At 46.1% G+C, this 18,549-nt stretch overlaps 1 long non-coding RNA gene across 1 annotated transcript; it reads left to right on the top strand.

The window, feature by feature from the left end:
* The first annotated feature begins 4,038 nt into the window (after window positions 1-4,038).
* LOC110308855 lies at window positions 4,039-6,309 on the top strand. The gene is made up of 3 exons (XR_002379614.1): window positions 4,039-4,189; window positions 4,643-4,737; window positions 6,225-6,309. It is a non-coding gene; the product is annotated as an uncharacterized LOC110308855 (long non-coding RNA).
* The last annotated feature ends 12,240 nt before the right edge of the window (window positions 6,310-18,549 follow it).

The following is an 18,549-nucleotide window of genomic DNA, read 5'->3' on the forward strand; positions in this document are numbered from 1 at the left end:
TTAATATGTAGCAGTTGTTTATTGGTTATTTCCCATCTATCTCCTATAGTTTTTCATATATATATATATATATATATATATATATATATATATATATATATACACATACATATTGTGTACAGATGCGTGCACGAAAAAGAATTTTTACACAGCATTAACTACGCTAACTGGGCTGATGAGGTTAGATTAGGTTCAGGCCACAGTCTGTGCTTAGATGCAGTATCTCAACCTATACTCTGGAGTTCTGTCTTTTTCCAGATAATCACCCAAATGAAAATCTCAGTAAGTACCAAGGCAAAGGCAGGCCTTTCAGTCACTGCAGCATTGGTTCAAACTTCCAAAGCAGTTTGGAAACTTTGTATCCACTTGTTTAGTAAAAGCTTGGGAAATTTTGTAACTAAAAATATAAGCTTCACCTCAAAACAAAACAAAACAAAACAAAACAAAACAAAAAACCCTTTTGAGTATATAATAGTTTTCTAGCCAAACAGGCTGGCTTTTTATTAAAGAGTAACCTCACAGCAAATTACTATATACTGGAAGGTGGTACAGCTCTCTTTCAGTCCTAGACACCAGCTTAGAGTCCCGGGAAGGAATGTCATGTAGCCTCAAGTCTCTGGGTTCACATCATTGTCGTAACAGCAGCCACCTTTCATCCAGGATCCCACAAATTTGAATCCAAGCTGTAGAAGTGGAAGGCGTTTAGCAATGGAGGCAACTTGAAAGGCCTATACTTTGAGGTTTGCTTTGTAGCTTGCGACATGCATTTACTGTGTTAGTAAGCATGCCAAAGGATAAAATTGGGTGAATTCCTTGCTATAGCATGTCCAGGGAAGTCCAGAACCATTGATTTAAGTGGTTTTGGGGAAAAAAAATCAGAACTTGAGTTGTCTACCCAGGTCAAATGTAAGAAATGCATCATATATGTGAGGGACCAGGAGAGGAAATGGTAGGAGAGGGGGGAGGTGGGGAGGTAGAGGGAGGAGGGGAGAGGGAAGTCAGGGGGAGAGAGGGGGAGGAGAGGGGGATGGAGGGAGAGCTTGGAGAAAAGGAATTTTAATTTTATGGAGAGGAAGCATTGTTTTTCTTTGCAGATTAGCAAATAAATTTAATGTGACTGCGCTACTATTTCTGCTAAATTCAATGGATGCTTGCAACATGAATATGTGCTGACATCTCTTTTTTAAATTTAATTTATTTTATTAGCAATGCATTCATGTAGTTCAAAACAAACACTGGCTGGCATATAACAAAAGGTCTCTTTTTTTTGTTTCTTTCCACTCCATTCCCAATCCTTCTTCCATGCCTCTTCTATTTTCTTTCAAAGTTTTCAAGATTTTCTTTATATTTGAAACATAACGCGTCAGCACTTTTGGAAGTATGCATGAGTGCAAAGAATCTAAACCAAATTGTAACTAACACAAAGCGTTGGTCAGATCTTTGAGTTTCCTAGTTGTTGGACCATCTCACTAGCTCTAGTCTTTTGATTTCAAAATTAGGATTCTATGCTAAAATATTTAAAATTATAGGCATGTCTGTGTAAAGTTAATTATTTTTCCATAGGAAATGAATAAATTTGGGTCCTTGAAAAGTTTCGAAGACGATTTTCTCACTAGGTGGCGCTTGTGTGCCTAGAGGTCTCAGCCTGAGTAGCCTGGCCATCTGCAGATCACCAAGCCTTAAGTGGTTACCATGGAGACCCCCAGTATCATAGAGAAATGGACTTCAGTATTTTCTTCTCGATAAAGAATGATTCCTCTAACCACGTGTCTGCTCTGTGTCGTAATGTAGACTTGTAAGTAAAGAGAAAACGTTCTTTTTCTCTTATTTATCTGCAAGATGAATTATGTAAAATTCAGGTCCAGACGAGGAGAAATCTGTCAACTGTGTCTCTGACCTGTAGGACAAAGCCTGTAGGATACTGGATTTTTATACAAGGAAGGTGCCTGTCACTTGTGAATAATTTGGAAGATGACTTCACCTTTCCTCTGAAGATCCCGAAGTCCACTCCCTAATAAAATGCTTTAAACATCTTCTGGTGGTATTATCTTTCTGGGTGTAGAAATGGACTCTGTGTTATAAAGAGTCCAAAGTGATTCATCCATTCGGACTCTTCCCGCCCCATGTAGTGAGCGCCAGATAACTCAGGTATTTCCCGCTGTATACTCGAGATACCCAGTCAACAAGTCGAGAATTCCGAGGCAACAAGAAGGGAGAGAGTGCAACCGAGATAGAGGAGATAAATACTGCTAATTTTTATTAGCTATGTCTTATATCAAAACATGTCTTAATTCACCAGTTGTTACCCCCATGTGTACTTGGCTGCGGCAGATGGCCGTACTGATGGCTTAGACAAAAATCGGTGCTCAAGCTTGATGGGGAAGTGAACTTCAGCCTCTTGTGGTCCTCACAAAACCCACTGCAGTCGAGCCAGGCGCCTTTGCACACAGCAGACCGTGTCGTCTGTGTGAAAGGGTACCTCATATTTCCCACGTTCCTCATTCAGATGATGTCTTTCAGCCAAACACAATTCGTGATTTTTAAATGTGTGAATCACTTTAAGTTGGGGAACAAAATTCACGTGGGTATGACTTCATCTACTTGAAATTATTTTGATCTCTGAAAATCAAAATCTGTTGGTCTCTTGTACAAACGGTGGTCTCAGGTCTCATGTACTGAAATGTTCCTTTACTAGTTAAGACTCTCTGGGGAAGATGGGATAAGCAAGTTGGACGGCATCCATTCATTCTTTGGGTAAAGCACGACCAGTCGCATGGAGAAGCATACAGTAGTCACCCAGGACCATGGGGAATATACAGCAAAGGGTTTGTATCTCCGGCTTCCACAGAGCATGAGAAAAAACACAGCCCAGTTTCCTGTTCTCAGAAGTTCTTAGAATGACAGTGGGAGAAAAAAGGAGGCTTAAATCCAACATCTTCCATCACCTAATGTTTTCTGTTTCCTTTTTCTTGATTCTTCCCCAGAAAGTGGGGGGGGGGGAGGCAAAAACGATATATTCCAGACTCCAACGGCTCCCATCATGATGGTGCATACTGTGGAGAGCTCCGTCTCAGGGCACCTTGGGTGTGAGGATGAATGCCAGCTCCTGCAGTGTCCTGAGGGCGAATGATGCAGGGACATTGGTGAAATATGAGAAGGCCCTGAGAAGAAAGGAACACCTACTAGCCAAGATGAGGGAGTACATACACTGCTTGTTTCTAAGCTACTGAGGTCTCAGCACAGGGTTCTTGTGTTCTAATGAGAATCTGAAGAGCCATCCTACCCGCTGTTTCCCCATGCATGGTGTACTGAGCCCTGCTCCTGCGGGCATACTGTGCCCAGCTCCTGTGCGGCCAGCTTAGCGCACAGGTGGTGAAATGCCATGCCTGTGAAGACTCACAGGATCACTGAGGGATAACCCAGTCAGGGATCAGGGATCACTGAGGGATAGCCCACTCTCTCTGCTTTAGCCTCCTGCCATGCTCCAACTGTTAGTGACGTCATAGCCAAGTCCCACAGTGCTCTGCGGCGCCCAGAGGAAGAAAGTGGAACAGCCCTCCCTACGAAGGACCAACCATTTCTAGCATTTCTTTAATCGCATGTCTTTGAAACTGGCCAGATTTAAGTGACCATCTACCCACATTTCATAAATTCCCTTGCACATAGCAAGTCACTTCAGTCGCCCATGTAGGCACTGCAAATAAAAGGGATCGCTGTGGAGAAGCTGTGGCAGTCCTCACACTCCAAATTCCTTTTATCCAAATCATATCCTAATTAGCATTTATTAGGAATGACAGGGCAGCGTGGTGTGTCTATAACTAGGGGGTGTGTGTGCAGAGGGATCTAGAAAAGCCTCTCGCTTTTAGATGATACAGTCTGCAAAGAGAGAAAACACACAAAGACCTCACAAACAAATCAATGAATCATGTCAGGCCGTGATAAAGACTCTCCGAGGACACAGTTACCCAGCGATGACGTCACAGAAAAGGCAAGAGGGCCTGACAGGGATCTCAGAGGACAGACAGAGTCTCACCAGACCTGACGGAACCGTTCCAGGTGGATGAAGGGTGTGATCGGAGCGGCCTGAGTGGAGTCTGTGGAAACTGGGAAATAGTGGGCCTTAAGCTGGGAATGTGGATTCAGGCCAGAATGTGGAAGGAAACTAAGGCGCTTGGACTTCATCCTAGTGGTAATGAAGAGATAATGAAGATTTTTAATTAAGGGTTTGGCATGATTAAGTGGTGTTTTAGGGAGATTACCGTGGCAGCAGTGAATTGGAGGGGGAGAAACAAGTAAGCGATTAGTTAGGATGCTATTATAATTACCCAGGCTTGAAGCAGCAGGGGTCCAGGGGCAGTGGGAATAGACAGGAAGGGTGGAGAGAGAGAGATAGCAGGACGGGATGCCAGGACAGTCGTGGTGACTCATGGATGTGCCTGACAGAAGGAAGAGGGAGATCAGCCATGGGGGCGAAAGGTGAATGGGAGCGGTGTAGCTGGACTTGAGTGACTACGGGCATGAGCATGCGCAGTGGGCAGCTACATGAAGCTCTAGGACTAAGGCCTTAGAGGGCAGCCAGGATAACCACGTAGGTTGCCACTGGAGCGACCTCTCTATAAGTCAACCTGATTTCTTTCCTCAGGAAGAACTGCAATCCAGTGACTAAGCAGCTAGGATAGAATGTGTGTATTTTGAGACGTGTTTCTACATATCAACAGCAAGGCAAGAGGAATCCAGGTCATTTGTTGAATATTTTAAACTTCCAGAAAATGACTTTTTGATAAATCACCCAAATACTTCAAATAGACATTTTTAAAGGCAAATTTCCCAGAAAGTATTCCCAAATGTTTAAATTTCTTCCTTTTGGGGACCTTGGCCTCGTGGCACGTAATATTGTTCAATTACAGAGTCATTTCCATGTCCAATGTGGCAGGAGCTGTGCTTCCTTCAGGAACTCGGTCACTGCTGCAGGACTCTAGGTACAAGAGCCCTCATAGTCCTCCTCCCCCTCTTTGGTCCCTACCTAATTCTCTTATGCAAATTAGCCGGAAGAGAGTCTTCCAGTGGTTTTTTTTTTTTCTTTTAATCAGGGAAGTGCATTCTTCTAGCAAAAGGAACCCACTAGAAGATGCATAACCGTCCTTTAGTGCATTCCCAGTACTGATGGCATGTGGCCACTTGGAATCCCACCAACCCAGATGCCAACTGGCACCTTGCTTTAAAAGGTACCACACTGTTCATCAGACTGTGGCTGTGGTACTAATGAAATAGCTGTGGACTCACCCAGCTGCTGAAGACTGTCCCGTGGGACTCACAGGTCACTATTTGAGCTTTGCTAAGAATTCAAGCGCCCACACAAGCCAGGTGAATGAGCTTCTGACCGAAAGTCAGAGTGGGGAAGGAATTCTTCTTAAACGTTGAAAATAAATACTGGAAAAGGTTTAGCTTCACATCGAGAAAGGAAGTATCCGCATACACCTCTGCACAGTGCTTGGTCTTCTATGAGGCTCCCAGGAGGGGTTTGGAACTTCTAGATATTTCATTTCTAAAATTAATTTATTATTACGTGTGTGTGTGTGTGCGTGTGTGTGTGTGTGTGTGTGTGCGTGTGCCTGCATGCGTTTATGTGTGCCATAGATGTATAGGAATCAGCCAAGGCCAGAAGAAATGATCATATGCCCCAAAACTGGAGTTAAACACTGTTAGAAGCTGTCCTGCGGAGGCCAGGAGCTATAAACTCAGGTCCTCTGCAAGAGTTGCTGACTCTCTTTACCGCTGAATCATCTCTTCAGCCCCCATCTAGAGATTTTGAATACGGGGTTCAGCTGTGAATTTAGGAAGTCCATGGTATTTTTTTAGTGTGGAGGTCTGGAGAGCAGGATCCATAGCTGGAGGAGTTATGATCACCTTTCCTGACTGCCATGTGCCTGCGGGTACTTTAAGGTTTACTTCACTGGTCCAGTCTGCCCTGCCCTCATCCAGAGGCACAGTCCCTAGACTGATTCAGGAGGCACAGTCAACAGCCTGAACCATCTCTAGTTAGGGATGGGCAGGGGCCGGGTGGAGTTTGCTGAGATATCCCACCCTAACCACTCCTCACATGTGTCAGTGGAGCAAAGATTCTGACTCCCCAGTTCCATGTCTTAAGTTGACACCGTTAACCAAGAATCCTGCTATGAATCGTGCTTTGTACAAAACGGACAGTTTTTTTATTATATCACCAGGAAGTTCCAGCAACCCAGGCAGGATCAGCTTGGCGGAGAGCATCTCCTCTTTCACCCTCTGTAGGGTTATGGGGAAAGCTCTGGTTTTCAACGTGGGCCACTACAATCTGGTGAACGCCACAAGTCCTGCCGAGCCTGGGATTGCATGCCTTTTGATTAATACAGGTATATACTGAGCATTGTCCTGTGGATCTGCCACTCAGTTAAAAAGATCCCCTCAGACCTCTGCAGAATGACCTCAGAACTCGATTTAAAGCCCTTAATAGCAAATAAATGCTCAGAAAGAAAGAGGGAAATCCACAGAAATACGTATTTTTATTTTTACTGAGTTGGTTAAGAAATAATTGTTGATGTACCAAAAATTTTAGTTATTCCACATTAAGTTCAATTTTAGTACTAAGGTCCTTCCACCTGTATTTGCCGTAGCTTGCTACATTCCTAAGGACTATATAAGGAAACATTGCATGGGCCAGCAAGAGATGGCTCAGAGAGGAAAGGCGTGCCCCCCAAACCAGTGCTCTGAGCTCTGTTCCAGGGAAGCACCTCATGGAATGAGAAGGCCCACCACACAAGCTGTCCTTTGACCTCCTCATCTGTACCATGGCTCGTGTCCTCTCTCACTGCCACAAAACAAATAAATGTGACAATCATAGAAGAAAGGGGACACTGTGCAAAGAAATTTAATCTCGGCCCATTCGAAGCAACCTGACTTGATAGTTTGGTCTTAGTTTTCCTTCAGGAAAAAAAATACAAAGGTCAAAAACTAATCTTTTCCCAGTTGTTCTCGGTTGAGAGTGAATTCCGAATTTCCCTTTTATTAATATGTTGCCCTTTATTGTGTGTCAGAGTGGAAGCGGTGGAGGCCGGACTGTGACCGTGATGTATGACTTTCCTGCTCTTCCTTCTCCTGTTGAGTGATTATCATTTCACAAAAGTTCCCTCTGAAAGGGAGGAACGTGCTTTTAAACCACACGGTTCCCAGTGAACCACCTCTGCCAAGGTGATTAGTCATCCTCCCAGCCACAAGCTTGGGAGTCCACAGGACCCAGGCTCTCCAAACCGTTCGAGTTTTATCACACACTAAACAGAACACGCAGGGTCTGAGATCCACGAAACAGGAGCAGAAAGGACGGCTCAGTGGCCAAGGGCTGCTCTTCCAGAAGTCTCAGGTTCAGTTCCCAGCACCCACACGGTGGTGGCTCACATTCATCTGTAACTCCATTTTCAGGGGACCCAACAACCTCTTCTTGAGTCTGCAGGCACCAGGCATGCTAATGGTTCACAGACATACATGCAGGCAGAATACCCATACACATAAAAAAAATAAAAAATTTAAAAAGCTACGGACTATCTCCTATTTGATTAGATTTCAGGAGAAGAGGAGGGGAGCACTAGTCAGCCTCTGTGGTGAGGGCTTTCCTTAGTGAAGCCTCTGGGTATTGATGGAGCCTCTATATCTTAATGGCATGGTCGCTACTCTTCCAATTTAATATCAACAAATTATACAAGTGCTGGGAAGGGCCAGCTATCATATTTCATCAACTGCACCTGGAACAAACTACTTCAGATTCATGAACCTGGAAACTAGTTCTTTCTCTGAGAATGGTGGTGACCAAGGCTGAAGCATGGAGTATGTGGGTCAGAGAAGAAACTTATAAGTGCGAAATCAGTGGCTACTGGCCACCCTAGTAGCCTATAAAGTTGCCCTATGGTCTTCAGTTATGAGTCGCTCTGCACCTGTAGGTGTGAAGGGGAAGAATGCCATAGTGGTTAAAATGGTAGACTGTCAAGGTTTCCCTCTCAGCTTCAGAAACCAGCCAGGACCCGGGGCTAAGCAGGTTACGACTACGAAGTTCACTCTGTCTGTCATTGTTTCCCCAGCCTGGAAGCAGATGTATTTCTTCATATTTATAGACCATTACTGGGTGCTCCAAGCACAGTGGAGACTGAGACAGACATTTCTGTTCCTATAGAGCTCCGTGGTTATAGAGGGAGAAGGAGCGAGAGATGGCTTGAGATGCATGCAACAGTAATAAGTGCAGGAAATGGGATTAAAATCGGTTGATGTGGAAGTCAGCGAAGGGTCCTCAAGAGGATTCACCCCAGAGATCTCGCATCCAGCAGGAACCTGGAAGCACAGGTTGTCAGACCAGAAACCTGCACTTAGACAAATCGAGAATAAACTTCTCTGCCACAAGTTTTTCTGTTTGGCAACAGGGAAGAGTCCTCAGTCTTGGTTGTGGTTTTCCATGTGCAAACGTGTTTCACGACATTATCACAGTGCCCATCCTCACATAACTCAAGTGAGAAGAGTGAAGAGTCCTCCAAGCCCTTCCAAATCAAGGACTAGCCTTAGCCTTACGCATGCAGTCGTAAACCATGTAAATACTTGCCACCAAGGACAAACCGAGCCTATCCACCACTATATCTTCAGCCATATCCCCCAGTGCCCCAGTTAAGTCTCATGCCACCAGAGACAAGGCAGGACAGCCAAAAGGTGGAAAGCACCTCCTTAGCCAGCTGTCAAAGTCTTATTTTGACTCACTTAACACGTACAGAGTCGTGTGAGGCCACGGATCCTTGTTAGACTCTCTCTCTTGTGTGGCCAGGAAGAGCTCTGTACCTCAGTGGGACTATAAACTCCATTGGCCTCACGCTAAATCTGTCCCTGGGTTCCAGGATGAGTGAGAGTCCAGGAAATCAAGGCAACAGAAGAAATTAGCTCTGTCGAGGATCCCGAGTTTGACTGCATAGGCTGTGCACTGAAAAATCCTGGAGCACCGCTTAAAGCAGCAGTTGTCAACCTTCCTAATGATGCAATCCTTTAAGACAGTTCTGCAGGCTGCGGTGACCCCCAACCATAAAATTATTTTCGTGGATACCTCATAACTGTAACGTTGCTACTGCTATGAATTGTAACGTAAATATCTGATATTCAGGATACCTGTTGTGCAACCCCTGAGGCCAGGTCATTTGACCCCAAGGGGATCACAACCACAGGTTGAAAACGACTGGATTAATGTGCAGTCACTAGTAGCAGTCCTGTGTAATGGTGTGTGTGGGGGGGGGGGGGGGGGGGGGGGGGGGGGGGGGGGGGGGGGGGGGGGGGGGGGGGGGGGGGGGGGGGGGGGGGAGGGGAGGGGGAAAGGGAGAGGGAGAGGGAGAGGGAGAGACCATTAGCCAAACGATGTGTAATCAAAGGCAAGCTTTAGACATTGTGTTAAAAATATTTCAGCAAACTATTGCAATACTCACTAAAAAGAACGGGAAGTAGGGATTGGGGCCATATTTATGTGAACAGTTTGTTTCCAAGCCTGTGGGAAGGCGTGTGAGACACTAAAGAATATTTTAATACCTTCAGACATGAAACAAGAAAGAAGGAACCAAAATTAACATGGACAAGAGTACATGGTACTGAGCGAAACCATCTTTGAACAGGTAAGTAAGCTGTAGCGGGCGAGAGGACAGGTTGTCACAGGAGCGTGCGAGAGCCCACTGCTTGTCCTAAGGAGGACATTGTCTACGTGAACAACTCACTTGGGGTCATTCAATGCAACCAAAAAACTGAGTACGTATGCATAGATACCTTGCCTTGATATTCAAGAGCTTCTACCAGAGAACAGACTGTCTTTGGTGTGACTGATAATTTCGCTGAGGTCATAGTTACTTTAATGTGTCAACATAGGCAGTCTGAAAGGAGGTCACGGATCAGCTGGTCGAGGACTTGCTAGCATGCATAACACCCTGATTTTACTCTTCAGCACCCAAACCAAGCAGGCGTGTTTTACGAGTGCCCAAGCTGGAGGTGAGGCAGGGGGATCAAGGCTATCCGTAGCTACATAGTGAGTTTGAGGTATCTTGGGATCCTTCAGACCCTGTCTAAAAAGCAAATGAAAAACCAAAACAACAAAGCAAAAACAACATTGGCTGGGCTATAACAGCCTGTTGTTGACTAAACAGGAAACAAATTCCAAGGTTTTTTGTAGCTGTGGTAAACAATGGTATTCATTTGACTTGGAGTAAGAGAGATGACCCTTCGACCATTGAGAATGTGTCTACACGTATTAGAAGCCAACATTGCAGCTCCTTAGAGAGACACTTTGTGGCCGCCTACAAACATGAATCAACTCCATAAAATAAAAGCAATCAATTTTCATTTAAGTGTCAATATTACTAACTTATGCAGAAAATATATATATAAATAAAGAACAATAAATAAAGATAAAACACGGGCAAATAAAAATAACAGATTTGAAGTGAACTTCTTGCTTCCTTCTGACCATTAGGGACTTGAGAGGGCTCATTGGGGTTAAAGCAGTTATGAATGGAATGATCCGTACACCTGTGTGGCTTCATCACTGAAATCAATCTCTTTTTTTTTGTGGGCCTACTATGCACCAACCACTTCTCTAGATACTGAGAGGAGCACACCAGGACCTATACTTGAGCTCTACTAAAACTCCCTCCTTGACAGCAAAGGTGGAAGGCCATGTCCTCCAAAGAGAGCGCACTTAGAAATCAAAAACAGCTTTCATAAGGAATGGCTGAGTGAGCAGAGTGTATTCACCCTGAGAGAGAACAGATTGAAGGAGAACATGAAACTGGCTTCCAAAGCCGTTTAGGAGGGAGGGTCGTTTTCATTCTCCACTGCTCCCCGGAGCGGAGAGGAGCTGAGCTAGCAGTAAAGGGTCGCCAGCATAAGGAGGTGGATCTGGGCTCCCATGAAAGGCAGGCAGAAAACTCACATTACCATGCACCTGCTCGGCACAGATGCTGCTAGGCATTTATACTGGCCTCATCCCACGGAACCCTCACTACATCCCCATGAGCTGCAACGAGCAGTCTTCGTTTCAAAGAAGAGGAAGTGGGAGCTTGGTAGAGTTGTGTGCCTGCTCACAAGGTCACACAATGGACATACTTCATGGCATGGTGACACGCGTCAGCTGGCTCTCCACTCCTACCACTGAACCACTGTCTTCCCAATTCCAGTGCTTTCCAAAATGTTTACATTTGTGGGGGTTGGAGGTGTGCACTTGCACGGTAGACAGGCAACGGTAGATTAGCCGCCCTAAGTTGCTTTCCAGAGAGGCTGTCTGGCATGCACAAAGTCCTCTCCCATTGCAATACTGTATGTGGCTCACTGTGCAACAAAACTTCTCCTGGGGGGGATGTTACACTATTCACCCTAGATAAGAAGCCTATGACAGACCAAAGTATGGATACCACTAAGTCCGATTTGGTAACCCACGAGTTCTATTGGGGTTACTTACATAGAAGGAGCATTGTGAGGTGTCTTAGTCAGGGTTTCTATTCCTGCACAAAACATCATGCCAGTTGGGGAAGCAAGTTGGAAAGGAAAGGGTTTATTCAGCTTACACTTCCACATTGCTGTTCATCACCAAAGGAAGTCAGGACCAGAACTCACATAGGGCAGGAACTTGGAGGCAGGAGCTGATGCAGAGGCCATGAAGGAGTGCTGCTTACTGGCTTGCTTCCCCTGGCTTGTTCAGCTTGCTTTCTTATAGAACCCAGGACTACCAGCCCATGGATGGCACCACCCACAACGAACCCTCACACCCTTGATCACTAATTGAGAAAATGCCTTACAGTTGGATTTCATGGAGGCATTTCCTCAAGGGAGGCGCCTTTCTGTGATAACTCCAGCTTGTGTCAAGTTGACACACAAAACCAGCCAGTATATGAGGATTCCTTACAGAAGCAGAAATGACACAGAGAGCTGCATCACCAAGACCCACCCCAGCATGAGTGACAGATCACAAAATATGGGAGCCTAGAGCTTGCTGCACAGCCTACAGGCAGCTCACAGGTTAGAGGGTGTACTTTCCTGATGTTGCGGATCTAAACTTCTTTCAGACAGTTTAGCTAGTTCCAGCTTCTTCCGGGCAGCCAGTCTGATCTCAGAGTCCTTTTTTTGCAGGTTGTCTTGTCAGCCAGTGTTCTTTGTAGCTAGGCTCTTCTGAGGAGAACGCTGGGCAGCTTTATTGCTTACGCTGGGAAGGAGGGGCCTAGAGGATCTTCTGGTCAGTTTCAGGAACTTCCTGAAGCTGTTCTGAGTTGGTTACCTTCCTACTTAAGGAGCTTCTCTGCAGGATGAAGTGTTTTCATCTTAGGGGAAACTATTATGCAACATCCCATAAAAAGGCATAAATAGGAAGAATGAAATCACAAAGAATTCAGATGTTGTATGAGTCAGATGGAATGATGTGTGTGCACAATGTAGCCATCCACACTGACACTACCCAGCAAATCCTGAGGCTAAGAGCTCTGCCAAGTACATGCTGGAGTTCTTGCCTGGTCTCTTTGATGTTCACAGTTTTGTGTACAAGATTTAAGGGCCAGTCCTAACCTACCTGAAACCCCAGGTTTCATCTTTCTTCTTATTTAATACGCATGTATTCAGCCCTTTAGTAGAAACGTAGTGGGCAGTTTCTGTGTGCCAGCCATGCTGCAAGCGTTGGAGATACAGCAGTAAACAAATGGCTGGAGATGCCCTCTTTGTGGTGCTTGTTTTGGCGACTATAACAGAAAATATTTATATTGTATTGTATTATATTATATATATTATGCTATAATATATTATATTACATTTGAAAATGAAAAATTCTATGAAGAGAAATAAAGTGTGGAAGACAGATAGGGAGACCTGGAAATCTGGGAGATATAATTTTCTTTCTTAATTTTATTAAGGTTTATTTAATTTTTTATTTTATGGTATTTTGCCTGCATGTATGTCTGTGTGCCGTGCATGTGAAATGTCAGAAAAGCCCAGAAGAGGGAGGCAGATCTCCTGGAACTACAGTTACTGATATTTGTTAGCCACCATTTGGGTTGTGGAAACCAAACTCAGGTCCTTTGGAAGAGCACCCAGTGCTTTTAAGTTCTGAGCCATCCCTCCAGCCCCAAGATGTAATTTTTCTTTCTTGAGACAGGGTCTCCTTATTATGTAGCTCTAGCTTTGTTTGAACTAGCCATGTACATCATGCCAACCTTGAACCACCAGAGAGCCTTCTACCTCTGTCTCCCAAGCTCTGAGATTAGGTGCAAGGGCTACCAAACCTGCTCCAAGATGCTATTTTTCAACAAATGACCGGGGAGTCTTGCTGTGAAGGTAGAAACACAGATCAGCTGCGAGGGGATGAGTCAGACAGAAGGGGAGGGATGCAGACTCAGCGTCGAGGAAGAACAGGGATCAGAAGACAATGTGCTTGTGTTTGGGCAGCAGCAAGGACGCTAGTGTGTCGCAGAAGGCTTGGACAATGAGGATTATGTAAAGCAGATCAGGCCTTATGAGGATGCGGGTGGCTCTACTATAAGATAAGAAGCCATGGCTGGAAAAGATCGAGTGTGTAAATAGGGAGAGAAACTTGGGAGCCTGTGGCAAACAGAGGCGTCTCCCTAACATGCCCATACTCTGATAGCTAGGTGTGTGACTGTTGTGCTCCATGACAAACAAGGCTTTGCGCGTATGGATAAGGTCCTGACTTCTGAAGAGAGGGAGTGTCCTAGATGGCCAGGAGGGATCTGATCAATATACGAGGGCCTTTGAGGGCAGGGGGTTTTCTTTGGCTCAGTCAGAGAGATGGAGGAGGAAAGGCCTGAGAGAGGCAGGAATGAGGAAGTCCTGGAAGCCTGCAACTTTGGCTATTGTTGCCTTGGAGGGTAGGCCCATGAAGCAGGAAGAGGTAGCCCCCAAGCGCTGGGAGCAGCTCCGGGTTGACATCCCTCGTGACAAGGCAGCACCCTATTCTCTAACCTCAGGTGACTGAATTCAGCCAACTCCCAAAGGCATTCCAAAGGACACTCCAAAGGTCAGGTGAAAGGTCAGCCGAGCTCAACCCTTGACTTTCGCTTTTGAGACTAAGCCAAGGGCGCAACCCGCACCATAACGCCTATCTGGAGCCTACAGCTCTGAGAGCTCAAATGGGCGTCATTCAAGCCACTGCCTTCGAAATATTAACCAGTAACAGGACTAACAAAGCCACCAAGAAAGCATAGACAGAGCGAAGGAGATGCTAAAGAACTGAGTCCTGGCCGAGTATTAAAGCCCACAGAAAGAGGAGGCAGTGAGAAAATTAGGAGGAAGCAGTTGAGAGGACTGAAGGAGGATGACTAAAGTCAGTGGGGAGCCAGAAAGCACAGGCCCAGTGATGAGAAGTGGAAAGGTGATGTCAGAGGAGGGCAACCCACACAAGAGGATGTATAAGAAAGAAGATGACACAGAAGCAAAGATGGCCAACATGGACTTCTTACAGTATGGAAGACATTTATTGTAGGAAGAGCCTAGATGTGAGGTGGTAACTGGAGGAAGAAGCCAGTGAGGTGTTGGGGTTTTTGCTGTTTCTTTCGGTTTTTTTTGTTTGTTTGTTTGTCTGTTTTTTTGTGTGTTTTTTTTGGGGGGGTGTTGGTTTTTTTGTTTGTTTGTTTGTTTGTTTTAAAGAGGAAATAACTTTTTAAAATTGCTGCAGGAAAGGGGAGGTGGTGCCAGTAGCCATGTCCTTGCGTACATTACAGGGCTGTTAGTTATCACTTCCTGGGTAACAGCTCATGGCAAACCTCAAAGGCTCCGGGGAAATAGCCAGGAGAGGCAGCACAGCAAGTCTGAGACAGGTCAGTTTTCAGGGATTGTTTTTTATTTGTGTGTGTGCGTGTACATACACGAGGACGGATGCCTCTGGATGCCAGGAGAGAGCATCAGATTTGGAGCTGCAGTTAACAGCAGGTCGAGAGCCAACCAGCGTGGGTGCTAGAGCCGCTGAAATCCACTCTTCTGCACAGAGCAACAAACAGTGAAAGGCAGCAAGCACTCTCAACTGCTGAGCCCTCTCTGCAGATCCAAGTTTTAAATGTTTGAGAGACCTCCATAGTAGGCTGACTTATTTATATCCTCACCAAGGATGTATAAGCATTCCCCTTTATCCTCATCCTCAACACCTACACATTTGTTTTGTTGATGACTGCCAACCTGATTGGGGGGGGGGGAAGATAGAGTCTCAATAAAAAGTCCAAGTCAACATTTCACAGAGAGACTTGCCCTCAGCAATTTACTGCAGTATTATTCACAATATTAAGTTCTGGGATCAATCTAGGTGTCTGTCCACAGCGGAACAGATGAAGAAGATGGGATTTATATACACTGTTTCTTTCATCAACCATAAATAATGAAATTTATATCTGTCGCAGGAAAATAGATATAATCGGCGATAATCGTATCAAGAAATTAAACCAGTCAAAGGAAGACAAACATAGGTTCCCTCATTTGTTTCCTAGAATTTATAGACACATAAAGTCACCTATGCTTTGGTGTGACATGTAAGTATCATAGGGTGACAGTGGGGGGTTAACCTGAGGGCAGCGGAGTTTGGGGGGATTATACTCAGAGTGCATTCCACAAGTGCGTTAAGACGGTCTTGCATAGCCCAGTAAAATAATAAGAGATGTAAAAACTCATCTTAAAACAACCACTGACTATCTCCAGGCTTACCTCGTCGAGCGCCTGTGGCCCAGTATCCTTCCTCAGCAAGACCTCAGGCCTGGTGCTATTGTCTCGGGGTAGGGCGAGGAGGACTTCCGGTTCAGTCCCTTAGCTGCCTTTGCCAGCTCCTTGTCTTCCAAGTTTCTCCACAGAACCATTCACAAAATGGCGTCTTGGAGGAAGTGCTGGGGGTGGGGTGGGGGGAGGGAGTCTGGAAGTAGGGGAGGGTCGCTATTTTTATAACCTGATCTGGCAGGCTCAGCAGGCACTGCTGTCTCTAACACAGGATAGAGGATCACACAAAGGTGTGACCTGTAGAAAGAGAGGATTTCTGGAAACAGTCTGGGAGGTTCCCCAGGGTTGTGAGAGGGAGGCTTCCCTTCTCTAAGTAGGAATTGTCTCTTCTTCCGGTGTTAAAGGAGAAAAACAGCCAAAGGTTAGATGGTGGGTAGCTGTGTGGTGGAAGGGATGACAAATGCCCACCAGAGGGGACATTGGAGAGTAATGTAGGAGCTTGGGCCCTTACTGGTTCTTCAGCACAGCCAGGAAGGATTCCAAGTCCAGCAAGACACAGGCCTCCTTCTCAAGTTGTTCAACTTAAACCACTCCAGGCTTTCTGCAGGGTTCATTAGCATGTTCTTTTGCCTGAATGGAAAAAAAAAAGTAAGGGTTGTTTGGTTTGTGGGTCAGTCATAGGGTCATTGCCTAGCACACTCAAGGTCTTGGGCTCAACCCCCCCCCCCCCGTCACTGAAAAAAAAAAAGCCAGAGAGGATGGGAGGACAGGAAAGAGAAGGTGAAAGGGGACAGAGAGGGGAAAGAAGTTGGATGTCTGCAAGGGAGGTGTGAGGCAGGGTCTGAGGGCTCCTCATAGCAGCTGGGGGTTCGTATCTGGGTTTTAACACCCCCCCCCACACACACCTTTCAAAAGCCACATTAAGACAGAGACCATGACTGTGAACATCCAGGCTAAAGGGAACACAGTCTATAGAGTTCTCTTCCTCTAGAGAACCCCTGCTAATGCAGAGGCAGTTGTGAAAACTGGGTGCTTCCTGGCCCAGAGCCCTGGAAGGGCAACTTAGCAGTCAGAGATAGCAGCTATTACTAGAATTATGGCCATCTCCCAACAATTAGAGATCTGTGCCTTGGGATATTGAGACAGTGTATCTTCTCCACACCTCCTTCCTGTTCACGTCTGCACACCCCCTAAGATCTGTGTACACATACTCCTGACCATCTTAAGAGTCCGTATTTGCTCCACAGCTACTCTTCCCACGTGTCAACAAAAGTACCTCGTTTCCTACAAGCCTCCTCCCAGCTAGCCCCAAACTCCCAGCTAGCCAGTTTCTGCAAAAGGAAAACCTCTAGGTAGGGACTAGAGTGATCTTTAAGTCTATTTAAATGTAATGGAATTTCACCAAGGAATGTAGGTCGGTAGCTAGGTTTGTAAGTAGATGTCCCAAGTTCATGCCATTTCCTGGGGAACACTTTCAGGAAAGCGAGTCCGAGCTTGGTCTCAGTTATGCCAAATTTCAGCAGGAACACAAACCTGCCCCCTACCTAGTAGATTGAATTATGGAAGAAAAAGTGGACGCCCCGCAGGGAAGCGCATCCCACCAGCCCAACCGGAGCTGAGGAGAACCTTCTGCAAATCGCTTGCTTGCCTGCCGATTGCAGGGCACACACACAGCCTGACCCTGCAGGCCGAGAACTTGGACTGGTGGAGCTTTCCTGGCAGGAGAAGTTTGAAGGCCTAAAGGCCTGCTGACGTTTTTATCTGGTTTGTTCTGCCAGATCTAGTCCAAGGCCACACTGAGACTTCCGCTGTCTGACTCTCAGATCTAAGCAGGTGCTGAGGCACTCGATGTGATCCACGTAAGTTACCAAAAGTGTGTTCAGGAGAGACACGGAGACGTTGAGGCTGAGGGCAGAGACTCGCGAAGCTGCCAAGGCTTGCTCTTGTCTCATAGGTTCCAAAGACCAAGGCGCAGTGACTTCAGGGTGGGCACACACCAGGGCCTTTTCTCCTGCGGGAGAAGACGAGGGTTTGAGAAGTTTCATGGTGGGCGATTATCCTTCGTGGACATTCATGGGTCCACAGACAACGGAAAACAAGCGCCTTGCGGGAACACACCCTGCTCCCTGAGATGCACAGGTGGACGCTTTTACCCCAGCTTTTTCAGGTGGCTTTGATGGCAGGAAACCTAGATTGGATGGCTTTGCTCAGCAACTCTTTATTGTAACATGGGCTCAAAACTTGGGAGAAAGAAATCTGTATCCGAAGATCCGGGAGCCAGCGTGCACTGATCCGTGCCCCTTGGGGTGTGTGCCAAGTGCTGGGCGCACAGAGACTCGCTCAAGCTCAGGCGGCCCGCTCAGCACCGCGGGAATCCGGAATAAGCGAACTTGCAACGGCTCTGTTCCCTCCTATCTGGCGACGCTTAGCGAGAGGATACACCCGCTCATGTTTATTCACGCTCCTTAAACAGCCGGGTTCTCATACATATTCACCAACCGCTCGAACTACTAACTCAAGTCTAAGGTTTGTTTGTTTGTTTGTTTGTTTGTTTATGTAACTTAGGAGAAAACCCAGTTTCGGAAAAGGAAAGTTAGAAGCAGAAGGAAGCAGTTGGCTTCGGCTTTTCACCACCCAGTCTGACCTTGGCTGCCAGGGGTAGGGGTGGGGGGGGTGTCATCTTCGGAATGTCCTAAGGGTCTAACCTGAGGCAATATAGATTTTTCTGGAATAGAAGGTCTGCGCTTTCCTTAAAAAGGAAGTCCTTTTCAACTTCCTATGAGAATTCCGTTTGCTTGCTTGCTTGTTTTAAGGACA

This window comes from Mus caroli, chromosome 14 (genome assembly GCF_900094665.2).
Source record: "Mus caroli chromosome 14, CAROLI_EIJ_v1.1, whole genome shotgun sequence".
Classification (NCBI taxonomy): Eukaryota; Metazoa; Chordata; class Mammalia; order Rodentia; family Muridae; genus Mus; species Mus caroli.